Consider the following 18944-nt stretch of genomic DNA (forward strand, 5'->3'; position numbering starts at 1 on the left):
CTGGTTTCAGTCATCTATTCATTTAACTATTTTGCCGTTCACGCTTATGGAATATGAATTTCGATAATAAATATTCTCTATTGATTTTGAATATTTCCAAAAGTTCATATTGGCAGATGTTTAAAGTGTTAAAACAGAAGATACAGACCGAATAGTTCCCACAAAGCGTGTACGACTGAATGTGTTTATTTTAACTAGTGATGCTATCAGCGCATATTGCAACTCATCTTCCCGAGGCAAGTGAGTTAACTGACTTTAAAAGTCCAGTTTCAACCCTTGCCGAACTAGGCTGGTATTAAGGAGTTAAAGTTTGGCTGGACTAACGAGTCGATGCATAGTCCCATCAAAATCGCGTAACGAAATCGAAATCCGGTTCGTAAACTGTCGTGCAGATTTCGGTTGATTGCAAGATTTGCAAAGGATGTGCACCGCCAACTCGGCGTCACCATTGCCAATCTGTTCAACAATTTTGGTTTAAAGTTGAAAACTTCCTAAATAACAACCTGCAAACAAATTTCATCCTTTCGAAACTTAATATCTTTTTGGAATTTCCACTCAAAACCATGCAGCAAATCATATTATTATACTAGCAAAGAGATGCATCTACATATCAAACATAAAACAACAAGATTTATCTTTCGAACAATTTCTTTCACTACTCAAAGACACAATTTGTTTGGAAAGGTATATCGCTAAAAAAAAAATCAATTTAACCAATATGCTCAGAAATGGCAAAACTTACATCTCATAATCTAATGAAGCAGTTGAAACATATTACCTGTTAATTAGTAATCATCTATTTCTTGTAAAAATTTTTTTATAATCTCCCTCTAACCTTAATAACGACATATCCTACACAATCTGCCTGTCCTCACCTATGAAAATTATAACCTGTGTTAATACTGTCATGTATACACATGTTAATACCTACACTTGTAACAATATACATGAAATGGGATAATAAAAAAACAAGGAAAACAAAAACAAACTCGGCGTCACCAGATATTTTCAAAATGTTTTCGTGTTTTTAATCAAGATGATCACGTGATTTGATGCACTTTGCGATGTAAGACCCGTTTTGTCACAATAAAGATCTTGATTATTCAACAGATCGTCTTGACTGGGCGCCGCCATTTTGTTTGAAGCAAATGCAAGTCATACAAGAGGTGGAATCTGATTGGCCAATAGGAGAGGCATAGAAGGCATAATAACCACTGGTGGCGCTACGATCTAGCCCAGTAATTCCAGTCTAGTTCGGCAAGGGTCTTTTATAGTCAGTTAACTCCCTTGCCTTTGGAAGATGATTGCAACTAGCATTTCAAATATTTCAAGCAAGGTGTGGGTATTAGACTGATGAAGAAGACCGTGATGTTTGAATGAATGATAGTTTGAACGCATGTTTGATTAATTGGAATGGCAATAGTATTATATCATTTCGCTTTTTGCCATCTATGGGGATATGTTAAATACACATGTATTTAACTTAATAATTATACTCTTAAAAATAAAAAATAAAAAGTTATTGAAGAAGCACAAAAGAAGAGCTACTTCATATCTACATAATTTGTGGCTGAGAAGTATTTTTCTTACAAAACAAAACGAAATAAATATATTAACCTTTATTTGAGATAAAATACTCTAGCAACATAGCATATGAACATGTCAGCGCACAATTTATTAAACGAAGACCATCTGACTCATTAGTTCATTCGGTATTGCTACTGTCGACCGTGCTACTGCTTCAGCTATATCGGTCTCCGTACGGAGGAAAATCGTGATTTATCTCATTGTTTTTTCATTTCGAATAGTTTATGTTTTCAAAATGACATGAACACTTCTGTTCAAAACTGCACATTAAGATGACAGACATACATCTTTAGTTTCAGTGAATAGGGTTCTGTTTCGATTTTATTATCATCGTCCACCGAAGGCGGTGGGGGTAACTTAGTGGTAATAGCCTTTGCTCGTCACACCGAAGTCCCGGTTGCAATTCCCCACATAGGCACAATGTGTGACACCCTTTTCTAGTGTCCCATACCGTGGTATTGCTGGACTATTGTTAAAAGCAGCGTAAAACCATACTCACTCACTCACCATCGTCCATAGCCATGTCCCTTCAGATAAATGAGCCATCAAGCTGTCGTGCCTCTTGTTCATGCCTTCGTAACGTCTCAGATAGACTACTGCAACAGTATGTTGTGTGGGTGCAGGCAAAACTGCCTGAGAAGCTGCAATGTGCCCAGAATGTAGCAGAAATATTACCGCCACATAAAAGTATGAACACCAGTACTAATAGAACATCAGGGGCTTCCAGTTAGGAACAGGAATGAATTCAATCTACTTGTGTTTGTCTTCAGGGAGCGCATTACTCCCTACCAGCATATATGGACAGTACGATGCATGTAGACCGTGTATGCCACTGTACCAACCATAGGTACAGCTTAACAGAATAGCAGAGCCTTTGGAAGTGTTGAAAGCCGGTGCTGAAATGAGGAACAGGCTTCCAGTTCATCTCTGTAACACAAACGAACACCACAACTTTCAAAGCTGAGCTGAAAACATTCATCTTCCAAGCAGCATATGATAAAACGCTTCTGTGCAGTTCTCTAGATTCAAGAGGTATATAAATATTGTTGGGCTTGTCATGATCAGTTCATGGCCCTTGCCCCCACTACCCCATCCCAGACACTGAATTGTACTTCTCCAAGAAAGAGCTGTGCCCAGTCGAACCCATCAACAACTTTCCGGAGAATATGAAGGTTCGCCAACGCTACATTCTACTGCATTACCTAGATTGTCAGATGGGATGTATTCCTTGCAGCAAACCCGGATACTCTCCCAATATCAGTCAACAGAGTAGGAGGTACGTAAGGCGCCGAGAACAATGGGAAGTCGTACAACTTGGCACTTGAATCTTTTCAAACAGATTAGTGTCAAATAGGACAGAAAATATAATGTTATAAAAAATATTTCACGGGATTTATGAAAACAGACAAGGTCAAGGTTGTTGCTCTGGATTGGTCTGAGGCTGTATACGGGCCTATTCCAAAATATTCTATGATTATCATTTTCCATGACGCCCTCTACATATTCTGGATCTACCTCTGAGTCAAAACCACAAGCACAGCGAAGACGGTAATAAAAGGATAATTCATTATTGTAAGAAAAGCATTTCAATAACTTTTGAATTTCGAAATATGATGCTTTGAACAAATGTTGGTTTTTACAAACAAACCCAGGTAATAATCGTGTTATGCGGTTTCAGAGAACGTGAAATTATGTGTTGAACTAATGAATTCGTGGCGAACTGAGCTGGTCATTATTTTTAAATGACATTTAGAAGCTGCTGTGTCAATGAAGATATGGTTGACTTATGCTTTAAACTTCTCTATTTTTCAATTTGACGTTTCGGTACAGGTGCAAGTAGCTTTCTCAAGTAAGTATCCAGTGCACTTAATCCTATAACGTAACGTCGAACTAAAAGAATATATCAATCAACACTATCTTCTTTAAACTTTCCATGTTGTGGAATGTTTTAAAAATAAAATACCATGTTGGGATTGCATATAATGAACCCATGCAGACATCCCCATGGGCACCAATTGTACTCCCCTACTTGCTGATATGTTTCTTTATGGCTTTGAGTCAGAATTTCTGCTCGGATTGGTAAAATCAAAACAAGGGCAGTTGTTCAAGATGTTTAACATAAGATAAGATTCATGTATATCGATGGTCTGAGATCGTTTAATAATGGTCAAATATTCACTTCCCTTTCCACTAAGTTACCCACCCGATTTAGAAACATAGACCTGTGAAACCATCTGTTTCATATTTAGATCATTGCATAAAAAATCGGAGTGACAATAGATTATCCACAAGACTTGAACGTTCCAGTAGTCAATTTTCCCTTAATGTCGAGCAATATTCAAGAAACTCGAGACTTTGGTGTCTGTTACATTTCACGACTTTTGAGGTACAGTCGTGCATGCTCGTTCTACGAAGATCTCAAAGAGCGTCATATGATTCTTGCTAGAAGACTTTTTGATCAAGGTTACAGCATTCAAGGCCTTAGTAAAGCTTTCTAAACCTTTTAAGGTAGACATGGAGAGGACATTTCCAAATTTGACACGTCAGTGACCAAAATGATGTCTGATGCAATTCCCTAGTTTGACTTGTACAATATGTTCCCGTGTCATTTTAAAGGTGAAGAGTTACTTGCCTTTGCGTGTTCTCTTGTGACTATTGCCACCGAAGGGGCAGGGTACAATAATCTTTCTACGAACACTTGTTATCATCACTATTTGAGAGTAATTAAAAAGAAATACTCATGATATAATCGGAATTGTGCAATGGAATTATTTATGATTATGGAAATGCTTCTGTCGCTTTTATCGTAAATCTATGCCAAGCTCGTTTGTCACAAGCTGTGCTATCTGCGCGAAACCCAAATAGAACTATTATTTATTATTATTATTTGTTAAGTTATACTCTTTTCAAGAAAGAAAAGAACATACTGTGTCAATAGTCCAGTACTCATTTTTTGTACACGTTGATAACTGAGGGGCAAGAAGTGGTTCGTATTTTTGTCTTTGCCAAACGCACTGCGTTAACTTTGTCCAATGGAAATATAAAAAAGTAGAACCGCTAGTTGGCAAGTAGTCAACATATAATATGAACAGTAACTCAGACTATGTAGCTGATTAGCAACATAGTTTGCTTAAACTACAATATACATGTATATACATTTTCAAAGTATTTCTTATGATAAAATTTCTGCATAATTATTATATAGTATTGCTGAATTAAATACATAACAGCAAGTAACAATTATATTTTCGTGTTAAACAACAAACAAACAAAAACCACAAAAAAATCATAATCATCCAAAACATTACCAAACAAGTAAAAAAGTGACCAGGGATAGTAATCACCCCGACCTCGACCCCAGCATCTTTCTAAGTTCAAAACATGAAAAAAATCTTCTTTTTTTTCAGAAAAACAAACTGCACCTCTCTCATTGACATATAGATTGTGTCCCAGTTGGAAAAGTAGTTTTCAAGTTATAGGTCGCACAAATGTTGAATTAAAAGAAATTCTCAGTTCAAAACATGAAAAATAGCTGTATTTTTTCAAAATATCCAAATAATGAAAACAAACTTCGCAATTCACCTTTTCTATTGGTGTTAAAAGTCTTCACCAAGTTTGAAAAAAACTATGCAGCAGTTTTCAAGTTTTCAAGGTCGCACAAAACATTTCCTCGGAAGGACGGAGGGACGGACGAAATTCCTTGGACGGAGGGATGTACGGGCGAAATTCCTTTGACGGACCGACGGACGGAGGAATTCCTTGATATAACTATGTACATCCGCCCTTTTAGGTCGGGTGCACACTAATAATATAATATGTACTACTTGCTTCTTCAGTGAATACATTCAAAGATATATTTCTGAAGACACAAACTCTATATGCTTAAATATAGGAACAAATTCTATGCAACGTTACTATAATGTACCAGGAACAGAATTGGATAGTAATTTGGGTGTTGTCAGTACAGCGAGTGAGTAAGTATTTTCTAATGGCTCTTTGAACAGTATTTCAGTAACACGGCGGAGGGTCAAATTATTGTGAGAGAAAACCAGAAAGTGAAAGAAAGGAAATAGAAAATAACCATAGGTGTTTGGGGGTAGACTTGAAACATGACATAAATGATAAATCACAATTAAAGCCCGGACGCTTAACCCTCTGTGCGCATGTATTGTAGAGACATTTTAATGTCTTAGAATGCTCAGTACAAGGCTACATTTCATATTTAAATACACTAAAAGCCTTAATATCTCAGGGGAGTGATTGCTAGTTCGTCACGGGGCCAGGAACACAGTCCCTTTAATATAATCTTTCTGAAATCCTCAATGCTTGTAAAACACAAAAGTGACACATGGTAGTATCTGTTGTAGTTCAGGTAATAGGGAACAACGATATTAATGACTTACATCGGACCTGAAAAAATGTCCTTGTTGAAACAAATCTGTTGATACCTGACCTATCTGTATATTGTGAATTTACTTTTCGATACTTTTATTTCAGCAAATTCGGCCGCAACTTCGTTCCAAATTTTGAAGCAAGAAATGTGTGATCACAATATATAACGATCAGATGTCGGAAATAATGGCGCTCGTGGCATTGTTTAAGTTCATTTGAAAAAGTTACTACGCATTGTCCACATACGGAGCCTAACATGGACCTCAATAAATCCCAAATATATATTTTCAGTTTCAAAATGTTACTTGATGATATTTTGCACCATGACGAAAGAGAATTTCTCTACAAAATACCATTTTGTTTAATCCATTTTAACTTATTTGCTGATTGGCTCGAAGCCCGTTTATGTGACACTAGGCTAACATCTTGTCCCGGACACAAAGCCACGTAGAAGGCTAAACAACAATAATTCTATAAGGGAACCCTTGAGTATTAACGAACATTCATATTTCTAACGGGGATGGGTATAGGCTCATAGAGCTAAGAAAGGGATGAGAATGTTATGGTACATAAATATGCACTTGGGTCTGTAAGAGAGACTGATGTATTGCCTTCTTTAGAGGAGTCATGTATTACCACCCATTAGAGCTACTCACTGGATATGTATATAGTTTTCTTAATTACAGGTTGGATAGACAGGGAGTACCAAATACAAAATATTAACCTACAGTATTATATCATTGACGTCCTTCCCACTGCTATCATCTATTTGACAATATGGAAAGAGTATAAAATCTAATCCTCAATGTTATCAAATGTAAGCTAATAAATCCGTTATGAATCTAAACATCATTGATGCTATTTCAAGAAATACAATGTAGGCGTTATTGGTAAACACGAACCTTTGTAAGATCGTACCGCCAATACATAAATATATCAATGTTGCACAAAACTGAATCCCTTGGCTAATTGACACTTCAATACTTACATTACCATGTGTATAATTGTTTTAAATCATTCTATTTAGTTTGTTTGTCTCTTCTACAGACCTATCCATTTCTCACCTTTAGCAGCCGCTACTCAGCCATCTTTCAGATGCAGTGTGTCTGTAATACGCGTGCTACATTTGTATTTAACCTAGTACATAACTTTTTTCGGGGACTATAATATAGTCTACCAAGTTCCTAAACGACTGCTTTAACAGTTGTTGGTCATCCAACTCAGACGTCCCTGCAAGTATATTCCTTTAATTATTTACTTTGGCTCCAAAACATTTTCCTACAGATATCACGTCCATCTTTTTATAAATTGATAAATATCCTGAATAGTCCACAACCCCAGTCTCAAATATAAAAGCTACACTTAACCATCTTTACACGTGATAAAATAAAACTTCTGTCCACTGTCTCTGTCGATCTATCACTGAAGCAGTTAATGTTACGTACACCCTTCAGTAGATTTCACATAAAGTATATAATTCATTTCGTATCAAATAAAATACCTGTGAATATAATGATCATAACTTGTAATGGCAAGCAATTTTCGATTTATTATGTATGTTTTAGTGATCATAGTTTGAAAACCATGAGGCAGTCTGAAAGTACTTCCAGAATAAAGTGTTATTTCACTCTGAAAACATAATATGTTATTTCGCTCGAGTGGAATATTGATTTAATAGTTTCAAAAACATGTATTTCGTCACTAATATATAATAAAATGATTATTCAAGTGACAATAATTCCTTGAAAGAAGTTGATCAAATTCAGTAGACACATGTGAAGACACAATTACCAGTACGAGAAGGTTTCGGTCTTCCGTTATAAAATGATATATGAACACTAACGATAAGTAACAAACTATCAATTATAAGAACATAATTAAGTCATGGATTAACTCTAAACTTACACCATTGCATGTCGCAAAGTACTGACAGACGAATAAAATTGGTGTTCCCTTCTTTTTGTACTTGAGGAAATACATAACAAAATAATAACGCAGTCACATGAAACATCCGTGTTTCATGTGAATCATATCCGTCGACAGCTAAATCTAATAATCATGACCCATTAGGGGACATATTCAGCAACAAGAAGAGATATGTGAGATAACCCGCGGGACAAGACACAAGGGTTGACATTGAGGAGTGTGATGTATTTACAATGACTCAAAATTGGGAGAAGGTTGTCTTAAAGTATAAGTATAGAGCAATTATTTTATTGACAACTTTATGTTAAAATATTAGCATATGATTGATAATGTCATCGATACGATAAACCAATCATTTGTTATCACGTTCAGAATAAATATGTAAATTGGGACTATATATCAATGCAATGCTTATTTGTACGGAACACTGTTGCCTGACGTTGAGTAAGAACTTATGCAAACAAACATAACTGGGTGATGTTTTCTTGTTTCAGATCAACACAAACGCAATACTTCAGGCTTTCCTCACACATTCAACTGACGCTCTGTGATATAACTGAAAATCAGTATTGTAGCGTAAAAAGAAGTAATCATTTCTTATGATCCAAATTATGGTTGCTTAATGTCGTTTAAGTACATGTATATAACTTACATCTATGCCTATAGAAATTGATTATTTTTAACTGATTTATTATTTACAGATTAAAATAGAAAATGTAGCAAAGAGGGTTTGGGTGTTCCTGGCACAGTCGGGCTGGTTAGGCTCATCATCAGCTCAGGGCCCTTGCAGCCCAGACAGCGAATGGGACTTTCTCCCAGGAAGCGCTGCCTAGTCAAACCCACCCAACACTGCAGCCTTCTGCATTACCTAGATTGTCAGAAGGGCTGTATTCCTGGCAGCAAACACGGGTACTCTCCCAACGTCAGTCAACAGATTGGGAGGTACGAAACCTATGGCACCAAGAACAATGGGGGGTTGGACAACTTGGTACTAAGGATGCAAGCGTGACATTTCGAAAGCGAGGTCTGCATATTTGTCATGCTTTTCCTGAATCTTGTCAATCACATTGGGTCAAAAGGGGACAGAAAATTAAATAATATCAATGATTTCATTGGCTATATAAAAAAGGACAAGATCAGGTTTGTTTGCCTGGATAGGTATGAGGCTGTATACGGGCCTATTCCAAAGAATCTTGTATTTATCAGTTCCCATGACACCCTCTACCTATTACGGGTCGTACCATGGATGGACCTCTGTGTCAAAACCACAAGCATGGCGAAGACGGTAATAAAAGGGTCGAACTACACCATCATGTCACTTAAGATACTGTTTTTGTGCCAAAGCTGGGCATCCACTGACAATGTGTTGGGAAGAGTAATTAAATTGATTACATAATCTACATTTCATATTTACATTTTGATGCAAAATCACACATTGACCTTTACGAGTGGGAAGTGAGTGGTCCTGAGCAGCAAACAGAAAGCCTTCTGTTTCACTTTTCGGGCCAGCCGACTTTATCCAAGCGAAGGACTCTGCAGGGTTGCTGACTTCTCAACACACTGCACATAAACTCGATGCGGTGGTCGTTTAGATAGACTCTCCTGTATATCTGGGCGTCTTCAAAACATGTCAGATTCGGTCAGATTAGAGTGTCCGTATCACTGAAGTCCAAGTAAAAAAGTACGTAAAACTCAAGGTAAAATTACCAACCAAGGAGGTTTATCTCACCCAAGTGTTATCATGTTGCAGCTTCAGTAAAACAGTGTTTGCCGTATATACGTTAAATTCAGAATCTGATAATGAAGAATACCTATAGTTTAAAAGAATAATTAAATTATAAAATAACAACCATGTGGTGCTTTGACGTAGCTCATTCAAGTTTGGTAGTGACTGATGTGTGAGAACTTCATTATTTCTGAAATTCATAACAATTGTCTGAGATAAATTTATTTACAAATATTTGTAAAATCAGTTATGTATTTAAGTCTTGGTCGAAATATTTGTAATCCGGACAATTACAATTGACCACAGTTGTAGCTGATGCCGAATGTAAACGCATTATTAGAGTAAACAAGACAATAACAAAGCATTAAGATGTAATATCACAACACTGGTTGAAATTCATTTTGAAATTATTGGTAATATGTTTGGAATTCAAATTGATTTCTGCCAACCTCCCAATTTAAAGATAAATCTTTCTTTTTGAAATCAGCGCCAAGCAAATCAAACTATTTGGTCCTTTTTTTTACACAAAAGCAGTAGAAAAAGCAGATAGCACCACGTCGGTGCTTTTTAGAAATTTAAAGCTTTAGAGATGTTTCATTAAATAATTGATATTAAAGTTCTAAAGGATCACATTTAAACTTCCTTGATACTGTGGACGTTTTATTTGTATTTGGACGAAGTATGATGAAAGGAAAAGAAGAATTCCCATCAACTTCATTGTATTGTATTATTTTATGTTGTATATGTTAAAAGAGTTATTGCAGATAAACATGTCTCCATTCAATTCACGTTATTCGATCGATATCGTTATACATTCGTTTTGTAATAGTCCAGAACATGCTGAAAACGTCGGTTATACTGAGTGGTTTTTTTCAAAATTACCGCTGTAAGCCTCAGCATATCTGCCAAGGGTAAACAAAAGATCAGCAAGAACGCGTTATCACTATTAATTTTAAATAGTGCCGCTTGCACACAAAACTATTTTTACATAAATAATTGTAAATCGTTCTCCTTCTCTCTTTTAACAATGTAAAATAAGTGAGACAATATGCCAACACAAAGAGAACACAAAGGAGTTAAATTGAAGCACTTCATACAATAAAAATAGTGCTAAAGGCTCTTAAATTTAAAATATATTCAACATTGATTGTGACAAAGAAGGCCATAACTTTGGAAAACTGTTGCTTCTTGTTTGCCGCAAGCATCATCGAGGACAGTTATAGTGTGGTTGATTAGCGTGTCTTGCTGTTAGGATCTGAAAACATAAACACGAAACAATTAAATCATGATAGATATGTATTAATCAACGCATGTAGTAGATCTGAGATTAAGAATGTCACATTTGCTGTAAGTATATGATTACAATCTTTGCAAATTCTAAAGATAAACGCCAGAGAAACTGATCCCATGAGGCGTATTGGGCAAAATAGAGATGAACATTATATGAATCGTTCAAGAAAATCCGTGATGACACCAGGTATTCGCGAAAAGCCTAAGCATATGTTCACATGCGACGTGTCATATTTAGAACATTCCTCTGAATGCCTACCATAAACTTTCTGGAATGACTTAACCAGACCTTTGATGGTGAAACCGGGATTGAAAAACTTAGTTGAAAGCAAATTGTCTCTTTCCTTCGAATTTGAATACAATTTACATTCTCCAAAGTAAGTGAAACTTTGGGAAATGTAGACGCCAAAAACTGGAGTTGAGGTATATTGCTCGACATGAAGGCAAAATTCACCATTGAAAAATTTAAACGAATTCTCTTGTACAGCTTGGTACAGAGGCTGCTATCTTTTTTAATTTCTATGCACAGATCCACATACGAATAGGATTTCTCTTTTGTAACCTTTACTTCCAACTGAAGTGAAGATTTTTGAAAGAAAGAAGGTCATCTGAAACTGAGATTGAACTGTTTGTCCTTTTTATTTACCTGAAGAAGTCAAAGGTCCGATTCGTATGTAAAGAGAAACAGATCACCTAGAAAAAGGCACAGTTATTATACCTACGGCTTATCTAAATTTTCTTTTTCGACATTTGACAACGATCTTGTCAGTCAGTCAGGAAATCAAGCAACTCACATCTGGATACCTTGAAGCCATACCGAACCAAGCCATAAAAATATATATATTGAGTTAGGAATGTATTAGCATGTACAAATGTCTCTTGCTTATACAAACCAAACAATATGGTTTAGTATGACAGAAATAGCGATGTAACTAGCAGTACTCCAACACACACAAAGTGACAAATTAGTGATGCCAAATGGAACCACCAACTGGTATCAAAAGTATATATGCCACAGTTAACAAACCACATATTCCAAGGTTTGGTTCAATATGGCATTTAAAACAAAAATGTAATAATAAATCTTGTCATGCAGAGCCGCTTATTCGTATGTTGTGGTTTAGTGTATTAATTGTTGTTTTAATATAATGCGTATGTGCTATGTATAAATGGTTACCTTGAGAATAGTTGTCTTTGGCATTATTAGCATTATATGGCATCATTGTTACATAACAGGAGCCAAACTGAACCAAACATATATAATACAGAGTATCAGTGTAAATAATGTGTCCTTTCTGAAACATTTTAGTTACGTGGAAAATTTAAAAGGTTATCAGTTTGTTGCCAAGGATTTGACCAAATACGTCTGAAAGTTGCTTCATATACAATACTGCCAGAAATGTAACAGGTTTGACCTAAGTTACCTCGAGAGAAAGTTTATATTTCGAAATGGGCGAATTATATAAAAAGACAACAAAAAAAACCTTTCGACAGTATACAAAATAATAATGAACGAATGTCCTTCATATCTACATGATGTGTTACCTCTATAAAATCACATTATAATTAACTAGGGCCTGCTAATAGATGTGCTAAACACTGTAATGGAAATGAGTGTACACCACGCAGCGGTTCTACAATTTAAAACGAATCGCAGAAAAAGGCGTCAAATCGCAATCCTCAATAGACAAAGGTAAACCACCCAAACCAATGCGGTCAAGCCAATAGCGAGAAGACATTAGTTTAGTGTAGGTTTCTTTGCCAGCAAATCGATATGCTATTTTTAGCACTCTAATCACGATAGAAAGTTACGTTCTGTAGCTTCCCGGCAGCGTGTACACGCGCACTGAGAAGCTTCTTCTGAATGCATATACTTGAGTATGTGGATACTAAAGAGGAATAGTCTCATTACTGAAATATGGACCAATAAGTGTAAACATAAACAGGACTATTTCTACAACAGCAACTGCTTGATACAAATGATTAATTATAGATTCGTTCATTCAGTTTGAAAGGCAAAATATTAGATTTTCTTCATTGTTTCAATACGTATAACAACGCAAAATGAAAAGAGTTGATGGGTATCTCTTAAAAGCGTCAATCAAATGTGTCCATTTGCTTCATGTTGGAACTATTGGTGCACATATATGTTGGCATTAACAGAGTGGAATTCTGTAGGTAGACAATTTATTGCTTATCATACAGACTGAAAAAAATATATACACTCAGTATAATGAGATATGATATAACTAGGGTTCACGAAATATATACCTAAATACATCCCTTTACACAATACAAATATTTTAATCAAGTCTTTTCAATACCACACTAAAGAAATAAAGAAAACTGCAACAACTAAATCCAACAGATTATTTCGAAAGCAAACAATACAATATTATTTTCGATGTATCAGTACCTAACATACATTATATTTTATGAAATACGACTGATGATCGTGGCATGTTGTAAAGTATTCCGTACTGGATTTGTGTGTGTAACTGTCGTGAGCAGAAGGTATGTTATTAAAAAACATGAATTGGCCTTGACCTTGTGACCTTGACTTAGACCTAGAGAATAGCATGCGCACAGTTCCTATCAAGTATGATTCATATGTACCAATGCATACACATTTAATATGATGCTAAGCGTTTATAAACCTCAAACCGTTGCATTTGCACAGTTACGTCAAACCTCAACATTTGACTCGGGAGACAGAGACATAAATTAGGAATTGTGTCAGAGGTGAAAGACAAATTAAAGAATTCTAAGTTACATTATCCTGGACTACGAAGGGGATTTGCGAACAGTGTGACAAACGTAACAAAAGCAGTGTCCTTTCTGCAAAACATTTACGATTTATCCTGAGCTTAATGGTAACATTAACCGGCTCATACTTCCATTGGACCACTTTCATTCTTTTTTATGGAGAGGCTATTTTGCTTTTTAACCTTAATCTGCATCAAGATGAATCCATAACACACGTATGTCAAAATAAAATGTCTTTATATGATAATATAAGCATGAGTACATGAGCACATCAATTCTACATGTTTGTCTACGCCCTCTTGTATGCAGATGGTACATTTCATTCCAAACAAATTGCGGCAAGGCACTGTTTTATTTTATCATTTATTTCTTTTTGGCGTACAAAAGTATGTTTTTAGAATATAGTCCACATAAATCTAAAATACATGCAAGTTACAAAGTATATCTATGGATGATAACAAACAAAAGATCACTGATGTCAGGGTGGCAAAAAAGTATTGGAATTGTGTAAAATTGTGGGTTACTCGAATAAATAGTGATATTTTGACCAACATGTGACTACTCTGTGTATTTAAATATGGAATATGATATAATTGTCTCGCTGTTGTACGAGGTGGTTATTTCTCATTTGATGTGTTGGAAATGTTGTATGGATTCGGAAATATTTGATTTGAATATGTTTTGTTTAGTTATAGTTTTAATGCGATTAAGAACGTTTCTTTTAACTTTTATCCCCATATAATTGTTAAATTGAAAATTCTAGTCCAGTTTTATCTCTAATCCATTTTGCAAGATTGTGCCAGATATCTTTTACAATTTCACAATAAAAGAACATGTGCACTAAGGTTTGTTTTTCACGTTTACAGAAACTGCAAAGTAGATTATCTTTATATCCCATTTTGTACAGCAACTCGTTTGTAGTTAAAATTCCTTGAATAATACTCTATTGGAGCCATTTTTTCTTTTGAGGACACGTTTTATCAGTGGGGGCTACGATTAATCATTTCCCAAACTTTTAAGTCATATTGAAGGCAAGATCTAGTTCTCATCTTCGAATTATATTTAGGATATTATTTTGTTGGGTACTTTTTATAATATATCTTAAAATATTCTACATCCCCCCACTCTCCACCAGGTTTTCAAGGAAACGCAGCATTAAGGGCAGATATATTTTAGATGTTAGTAATATATTCTTAAACTTGGAATATTGTTTTATTGCTTGTTTTACAGTCATATATTGTTTTTAAGTCTAAGACATCTAGAAAGGTTCCACTCTCACCTATCTAATCTGTTTTGAGATAATTACTTTTTCCGCAGTATGATTATAACATATCTGGATATTCTCTAGTCGTACGCACCAGGGCACTGTTGTTCACCAGGTACATATCGAATTAAGTGAAAGCTGCATTTTCTGGAATTTGTAGTCATCCAGAAAGGAAAAGTGTCTATTTGTTAGGGTATTAAATGCAGTGTCATGTGATGTATTTGATCTCAGAGCACATAAAGGCATCAATGTAATAGCTTTTATACTTGGTAACACATCTGTGTAAAAACGTTTGGTACATCAGCTTCTCAAATGTAAGATGTTTTCTCAACATCGTTTACAATGGTTAATCTTGAGTGCAGACAATGATACCACCAACAACTTAAAACTCCTTATAATATCCTTTTGATCTCTACAAGGTTCCTGTTCGATAGCTATGATATTCTCCAGAATTCGATTAATATATATTTTTCAAGCAAATTCAAGAAAAAAACATCTCAATTCGTAATACAAGTGATTTGATTAAATCTAAATTACATTATTATGCTACAAATCCTATAAAAATATCATCACTCCGGTCATTTATTTTCTGAGAAGGTAATCCTTAATTATTCCATAAATCCCAAAGTCAAATTTTATGTCCTCAAATAGCTTCAACTGTCTGGACCGTGTGGTATCAAAGGTGAAGATTCTTATACATTTTTAAACATTCTTTAATCATATATGCATAGATTGAATTTTCTACATCTTTTGGTTTCACAGAAGAGTGTTTTCAAAGTTTCTTTCGTACAAGGCCAAATAACGGTGGAAATCGTATGAATGGATCAGTGTAAATCAGTGATGACACCAGGTGTTATCGAAAAGGGTAAGCATGCCGGTAGCGACCGCCACTCAAATAATTTACATAAGAAAGTAAGTGTTTGTACCTAACTTCTCACAGCAATACTCCTGCCATACGACGGCGGCCTGTAAAGTCTTTACAAGACAATCCAGTGATGGGGAGTCTTGACCAGACAATTCAGTGACGCCATAGTACTTTTTTTCTGACTGATTTTGTTGCTACTAAAAACGATATGTTAACATTGAAGAAAGCATTTACTGTTAGGAACACATCTGATCTAGGTTGTATGATTGCATAATAAACTTAAGTTTCTAATTCAAAGGCCGGAGGGTTTCTAAGAAGGAGAAATTAAAGTGTCATTTAAAAGATAGGAACATAGCAAAATCACACAAAAGTTTCAGTATTCTGGAACTTCGTAAATAATAATCACATTTTGAATCACTCCACCCCGCCCTGCCATGCCAACATGACGATTTTATGACTTTATGTTCATACCTTCAATCGGTTCCTATTAGACTGACAGACGACAATCATCGGTAAACGAGCCATGCCATAAATACCTTTGACTTTCGGTCCTGGTGAGCTAAATATAATGAAGGGGGTCTTTTGATACTGTCAATCCTTTCCAATCTTTAATATGATTGTTTATTTGGTTGATAATGTATTGGCTGTATTAGGCAATGATCGGTTCGAGAACCTTATTTGTGGTTGAGAGCTTCAAGAAATATGTTATTACCAAGGATCAGACAAAGCAGAGTTTTATGTGGACTTCTCAAAGGATGAGAGCATATACAGGTGTTACCCCGAACAGAAGCTATATTTTTTTAAAGTACCAAATTATAATGAAATGTACAGTTTTTCCCTTCAACAGAAGTTACGTTGATTATAATTGCCAAATACAAATACAATGTCAAACTAAATGTTAATTTCAAATAAAGCTTAAGATTCATATTGAACCGTCCGTCTTCCAACTTCGCTTTAGGATCGTTATATTTCGGAATAACTGAAACCCCACTGCATGAATAGTTGACTTTGAAGCCAATGCAGTTCTTCTATTGTCAAGTCATTGTGAAAAGATGTTTTCACTAATTTCTATTTGTTTCAGATAGGGTAAAGTGCACGTGGTTTTCGCTGATCCTATACTCGTATATTCATATCATATATCAACGCAACAGAATACCCAGTCTCGATTATCTAACGAAACAGGTTCCATTGGTCGTAACAGGCTAAATAGAGGTGAACAATATAGTCATCAGTCATGACACCAGGAGTTCACAAACTGTTTCACCATTCTTCTACCAATGGAATCGACAGATACTCGATGTCTGGCGTTAACGTTTTATATTTAGCCAGGTGATCCCCTTTAAAGAATGTCAAATACAAGTCGGCAGTAAAAAAATGACAAATTCAGACTATCAATATTCAGGAATAACTTTAGTTTGGAAAACCGTTAATTTGAAATTTATGTTAATGGCATGCTACCAATGAAAGTGGAGCTCGCTTTACTTTATAAAATCGCTGCATCTATTATGTTTCACAATTATGTAAAAATCATAACACAGTTGTAGGCCTTATGTTCATGATTACATTGTTACATTTATTCAATAATCCAAGGTGTTATATTTGCATTAGTCACAGGCATGTTATTACAAAAGTATGTAGAAGAAGCACAGTATGTTTAGTGTAAATGTACATAGCGTACTGGTCACGACTTTAAAATTAACACACAGGCCATTGTCACCTATATATAGTTGAAGATTATGTTTGTTTAAACTCACTGTGCTAGATACAAATGAAAACATGTAATGAAGCGCTTGGATGTTTTCACTTTTATCAGGCACATTGAGCTGAAACAAACATAATCTTAAGCCTTAATTTAAAGAATTGACTAGTGCAAGCATATCTTTGGATTCTTGCATAAACTTGGTGTGTTGCTGAACAATGAAAGTAATCCAAGCACTTTACTATATATCCAGCATATATATTACACGAATTGTATCAACAAAATTCTGACCAACTTCAATCCGGATACCATAAATCTTGAATTAAATTTGAATTAATGCCGATCCTCAGTGCCGACCCAAAGCTTATAGCACGAGTTGCCACAATGAGTCTAGACTTACATATATCATATTGAATATGGAATAACGTTCACGTATCTCTCAAATAAATGATTGGACGTGAAATCATATACATTACATATTGCCTTCCACTTTCAAACAATATTGCCCTGACAAAATAATTTGGCAAACATTTTAACTTATTTATATTTGTACATATTCTCAGCGAGCGACATATTTTAGAACCGCTGAAGATTTAGAGACATGCTAGTCATGTGAAGTTATTTTGTTAGCTTAAGAAGACGTTTAAATACTAAATAAATGTTCCAATGATATAAAATCACGCATCTCAACATGAAACCTGCAACTGTCAATTGCACATATGAACAAAATAACATGTTCTCGTAGGAACCTTAGGTACTACAGTAATAGAATATACAAAACCAGTTAGACGTAGGCTTTTTCTGAATTTGTTTTTTAACTATGTTTTGAAAATATCAAACCGGGAACATGTCTGCACAATAAGGAGATATATTATCCAATACTGACTTCATAAGGAGACACAGTTGGACACGGTTAGCATATCTCGAGTTGCACATCTGCCTTATCACTTTTCTGATCACCGATTGGTCGATTGACAGAGACGTTAAAATTAGATATTTAACATGCAAATATAACCGTAGATATTCTATTGTTTAGACTATGTGGTAATAGAGTATCTGAGTCATGACCAGTGTATGTCCAAACGAACATTCGATGTATGTAACGTCATAGCATTGCATTAAAATAAAAGCGACAATACCCTTTCTATAGTCATAAGACATATCTGTATACACGGTACGATTCTGACCATAACAGGAGCATGACATTGTGCTTTTGAATCATTACCAAATAGTGATAAAACCAGGTGTAAGCAATAAGGTGAGCACATCCTATCCCACAAGTGACAATCGTCACAAACAGACGCAAAGGCAAGTCAATTGTTCACCTAAGAAAACACGGGTATATATGGTACAAATCAAAATAGGGAATAGCATAAGGCATAATATTTGTCACTGATGCGTCAAATTTTGAAAAACCCTTCACATTTTC

The sequence above is a fragment of the Haliotis rufescens genome, unplaced genomic scaffold (assembly GCF_023055435.1).
Source record: "Haliotis rufescens isolate VD_foot unplaced genomic scaffold, xgHalRufe1.0.p SCAF_3, whole genome shotgun sequence".
Taxonomy (NCBI): domain Eukaryota; kingdom Metazoa; phylum Mollusca; class Gastropoda; order Lepetellida; family Haliotidae; genus Haliotis; species Haliotis rufescens.